A 5,659-nucleotide genomic window follows, 5' to 3' on the forward strand; every position below is an offset into this window, starting at 1 on the left:
TCATAGGAATAGGTTCCCATTTCTGTGTAGTGGAACCAGATTGGTTCCTCCATGATGACGGCCTTTCTACCACGGTTACTGGAAAGGCCACCTTAGAATGTCTAGTAGCCATATTTCGTTTATTTCCTTGTAGCCTAGCATCTGTTGACTCAACATCTGATATTTCAGAGGGTGTATCTTCTAAAGATTGAAATTTTGAAACCATGTTATCCTTTAGGTCTTGGATTTCCTGAATTAAAATTTTTTCCAAGTCCTTGCAATGTTCATTGAGGTCTTGGATTTCATTCATTAAACATTGTCCCAAGTCCTCAGATTTTTCATTAAGGTCTTGGATTTTCTGCATTAAAGATTGTTTTAAATCTTTGGAGTGTTCAGTTAAATGCGATTCCAAGCTTTTCATACCATCCTCCCTAAAAACTCCAAAGGCATCTATTTTTCCTTCCAGAAAACACATTCGGTCTGCTAGATTGCCATTATTATCAGACATAGATTGAATTGACCCTGCTAATTTTGAAAATTCCTCCTGGCTAGATTCCATCTTAGTCATAAATGTAGTGGACATCGAATTTGAATGTGTCTCGAAGGTTATCCTGGTCAAATTTCACCAAATCCCCTTGTTTCTGAATTTTTAACTCTAATTTTTGAATTGACTCTGATAATTTGGAAAGTTCACCTGATTAGACTCAGTCTTAACCATAAATGCAGTAGACATTGAATTAAATGTAACTAAATCCACCTGTTCCTGAATTTTTAACTCTAATTTTTGAATTGACTCTGCTAATTTGGAAAGTTCCAGCTGATTAGACTCAGTTTTAGCCATAAATGCAGTAGACACGGAATTAACTGTGCCTCGAAGATTGTTCTGATCAAATTCCAAATTATCTGTTTTGGTAACTAAATAACCTTTTTCCTGAAATTTTGACTCTAATTTCTGAATCATAAGCTTATATTTCTTCCATGTGATTATATGTATTAATACACTAATCACAAGCATGGCACACGTATACGTATGAAAAATGTCATAATTGTCTTTTACTGCATAATCTATCACATTGGTAATTAAATCTCTAAAATCCTGCAGTGTTAAATTACCTGCCATGTTATAATTAGATGTTCTTACCATCAATTGGTGATTCTTAAATTGGAAAAAATCACCTCCTTTATTATCTCAAGTTAAAATACCTGTAGTTACCCGTGCTTGGCCAGCAGATGGTGGAGGTGTACTGCCAAACACTGCCTCTCCGGGGAAAATCAGATGCTCCCCAAGGAACCTGAGAAAACTTAATGAACAGATTTGGGCAGGCAGATTCACCGCTTAGTGGAGCTTGCAGTGGCTCTGTTAGCTGCTGAGGCAGTGCAATGCAGAAGTAATCGGGCAAGGGAATCGGGCGGGTGGCGGGTGGGAAGGGGCGGGCAGCAGATGGCCACGGTGCTGTGGCGGGGACTTGCGGCAGTGTGCAACTGCGAGTGGCAGCCTCTCTTATCGCGGCAGCAGGCTGCGAGCAGCACGCGTGGCAATGAGTGGCAGCGCTGGGTGGCAGAGGGGTCAGAGTGTGGCGGAGGCCAGCTCCTCTCTTGCGGTTCGGTGGCAGGCATGCGCAGCGGGTGTGTGTCAGAGGTTCCTCTCTCGCCGCGGTGGGGCCGTGGCGATCGTGTGTGTGGCAGAGGCTCATCTCTCCCAGCAGCCAGAATGCTGCAAGCACGCACTGCGGCAGAGGGGTCCCAGTGTGTGGCAGAGACTGCTCTCTCCCAGCATGCACGGTGGGGGTGGCCTCGGGGCGTGCAAGCTCGGACTGCAGCAGCTCCAGAGGCAGCAGAGATGCAGCAATATAGCTGCCTCAGCGAGAGTGAGCACCACAGCAGAGGCAGCTGAAATGCTGATTAGCACTCACCTCAGCATTCAGTCGGTTTCCAAGGCGTGGGCTGGAGTTAGAAGTGTGGCTGGCTTCCAGGAGAAAAGGGAAGCCCCTTTTCCTTTCACTTCCTTTTATCTCTACCTTGACCCCGCCCTATTGGGCAGATAACTTTTTGGGGTTCACTCCTACAATTTTCCTTTTCTGGGACACTCTAAGTGTATCCTTCATTGTCCCCCTTTTCAGCTACATTCTCTGGGGTTATGGATTGTAACTTTGCTAGGTGCAGTCAAGAACATGATGGGGGAAAACAGCAGAGACAGCTGACACAAAGTAGTGGGACCTCAAGCACTATTAGTTTACGGCAGGGGGAATCTGCATGGGCCCAAACTATGCCCTCTGGATGTGAATAGCAGGTAGGTGGCTTGATCTCTTAGGCAGTCCCTTGGCATTGGGAGCAAGACTTATCCTGGGTACATGAACTGGCTTTTTAGAGCCATTTCCTATGTTTGGATACCTTGCTCAGCCTTAATCCAGGGGAGAAGGGCTCGGTCATGCCTGAACTAGGTATGCCAGACTTTGTCGACTATCCAAAGAAAGCTTTACACCCCTTGAGGAGTTGATGGGTGATGGTAGGAGGGATATGTGGGGAGGCACAGATTGGTAGAGAAGGGGAAATGGGGTTGTATGGACAATGAGAAATAATTTTTCAATAAAAAAGAAACACAATAAAAATAACAACATCAGACTTTAGCCTAGGGTCTATGATGCTTGGATCCTTGAGATTTGAACCAGGATTAAAGTATCAGGTGTGATATTCTCTTATGTAGAAAAGCCTCAAATTTATCGAAGAAGTTTCATTATCCCTTCTAACTCTTGTCACTATTATGTCAGCAAGTATATCTTGCCTAGAGCACTGGTATTTTTTTACAGGATGTTGCACTGGATAAGCACATTAATGCATTCCGCTGCTCAGCAGCGTGCACAAAACCTTCCATCTATATGGAATGAGAAGTGAGTGTGATTGGGATTCATGGTTTGAAATTCCCAAATAATAAATAAAAATGCTATGCTTGAAAAATATAATTACACAATTTCCTCCTTCACTTTCATCCTTGAAGAAACTCTCAATTATTCCTGTTGTCAAATATTTTTAAGAACTTTATATTTACTTCTGAACCTGAGATTTTAATTATTTTGGTTTTGTTTAATTGCTGTTTCATTTTGTGAGTTCAATCATGTTAGAACTTAAGTTTCATTGGAGAGTGTGATAGAGCCTTTGCATTAATTTGAGGTACTTCTTTCTGATTATATTTACTTAATTTGGCATGCTAAGAATCCATGTGTTTGTCAGTATTTGCAGGACCCCTCTTTCTGCTCAATATCTTTTAACATAAGGACACTTTCACACTACTGTGTGCTTTCTTTGTTAGCCCCATGCACATACCTATCTTTACATACAATTTCATCAGGACCAAAAGACACCATTATTCTCAATATATAAGATATATCATCAAAAATATAATTAGAAACTACAAATACATAATCATTAAACACCTACCTATAGATGCTTAGTGAAATTTATTGGTACATTTTTATTATAATAACTGTTCCTAATATATTTTCTATGATCATATTACAATATGCTCTTTCATTTTTAATTGAGGATTTATATACTCATATATTATGCTTTGATCAAATCTAACATAATTATTTTCCTTCCAATATTCTCCATATCACTCCATCACTTTCCCATCCCTAAGGCATCTTCTCTTTGTTTCTTAAAAGACTGTTGTCTACTTGGTGCTCCCTTGTATATGCATGAATATAGTGACATGTAACAATGCACTGGTACACTCTGCAATCATATCTGAATGGGAAAAAACTGGACATGCACATAAGGCTAACACTCAGTCCAGTGCAAACCTGTAGTATGGGAATCACCCCAGAGTTAAGCATTCATTTAGCAGAGGAAATGGCATCATATTTAATTTGACATCTATAACTCCCCAAAACTCATGGCAGTTATGAAGAAAACCAGTTCTTAGGGGGAGAGTTTTATTTTTCGGAGAATCAAAAGATAATTACCTATAGCGTGGTATATCTCTTAATTTCTATATACTTGACAAAAATGTAGTGTTCTGTTGATAATTTGGGTTGAAGCAAATTTCACTGTTCATTTCAAAACATATGTATATAAAAAGTGATGTTTTAATACAATAAATTTTATTGATAATGACACATTTAATAATTATTCTTGCAATTCTCTGGTCACTAATAATGACATCAGATACATGCATTTCTGTTTCAGTAATATCCGTACTGTGTACACTTTACCATGTGTAACTACTCTGGAGACATCAACAGAGAAAATATTATACAAAGTCATCTGTAATTTCATATTGCTTCTTTGTGTGTTGTCAATAAAGCAACTTCTCTAGGAACTTCTATAGGAATCAAAGTAATAAGTAGATGGAACCTAATATGGATAATATATCATAAACAAACCTTAGCATGAATTCAACTACACCAAGTCATTACACATTGAAGTCATTTTAGTGACTATAGGAAAATGGAAAATTTTTTGTTTACCAGATGTCTCCTTAATTTGAATTTCTGTAAATCACCACATGGATACTATAGGATATATCATCCAAGAAAAACTAATCTACCAACAAGATTTCTCAAGGCTTCCTTCATGTCTCTATTTCGTAGGCTATAGATAAAGGGGTTCAGCAATGGAGGAACTACACTATACATCATGGAAACCATTGCTGTGTTTTTGAGAGACTCTGTCATGGCAGAGCTGATATACACACCAAAGCCTGCCCCATAGAACAATGAAACAACAGACAAATGTGATGCACAAGTAGAAAATGCTCTGTGCCTCCCTCCAGATGATGGCATTTTCAAGACTGAGGACACAATGTAAACATACGAAAAACAATCCCACAAACTGGACCACCCCCAAAGATAAAAGCTGCAACAAATATCAAGAAATTGTTAAGAAATGTATCAGAGCACGCAAGCTTGATAATCTGAGCAAGCTCACAGAAAAAGTGGGGGATTTCTCGTTCTTTGCAGAAGGAAAGCTGCAGGACCATCAGACTATGGAGTAAAGCATCCATAATGCTAAGAAAAAGGGAGAATAGAACCATCAGGACACAGTAAAAAGGGTTCATGATGACTTTGTATCTCAGGGGTTTGCATATGGCCACATAGCGGTCATATGCCATCACTGCCAGGAGAAAATTTTCCATGCCACTAAATATTGAAAGAAAACAGATTTGAGAAAGACACTGTATGTAACTTATGCTGTCATCCTGTGCTTGGATGTTTACCAGCATTTTGGGGATTGTGGCTGTACTATAGCAAATGTCATTAATGGACAGAATAGAGAGGAAGAGATACATGGGAGTATGCAGTTGGGAGCCAGAGCTAATGGCCAAGATGATAAGCAGGTTTCCCAGAATTGTGATCAGATAAATGGAGAGGAACATGGTGAAGATGAGGGGCAGAAGTTTGAGATTGTCTGTCAGTCCAAGCAGGTGGAATTCTGAAAGTGATGTTTGATTTTTCAGTTCCATATTTTTGTGGGAACTTTGGAAAAGATAGAGTAAAATGAAAATTGAATTCATGAGTATCTGTGTCAGAATACTTAATTATCTGTTAGAATAGCCTTAGAAAAGCACTGGGGCTATAGCAATATTCTAATAAGAGAAACCTATATTCTATTTTTGAACCACCTCATGTATTATGGTTGGTCTTAATGCTTAAATCACTCCCCAGACTTCTTTCCACAGTTA

General features: G+C 39.5%; 1 pseudogene; it reads right to left on the reverse strand.

Annotated features, from left to right (window-relative positions):
* Positions 1–4,502: 4,502 nt before the first annotated feature.
* Positions 4,503–5,440, reverse strand: LOC101832557 (annotated as a pseudogene).
* Positions 5,441–5,659: the final 219 nt, after the last annotated feature.

Source organism: Mesocricetus auratus, unplaced genomic scaffold, assembly GCF_017639785.1.
Source record: "Mesocricetus auratus isolate SY011 unplaced genomic scaffold, BCM_Maur_2.0 Super-Scaffold_100040, whole genome shotgun sequence".
Taxonomy (NCBI): Eukaryota; Metazoa; Chordata; class Mammalia; order Rodentia; family Cricetidae; genus Mesocricetus; species Mesocricetus auratus.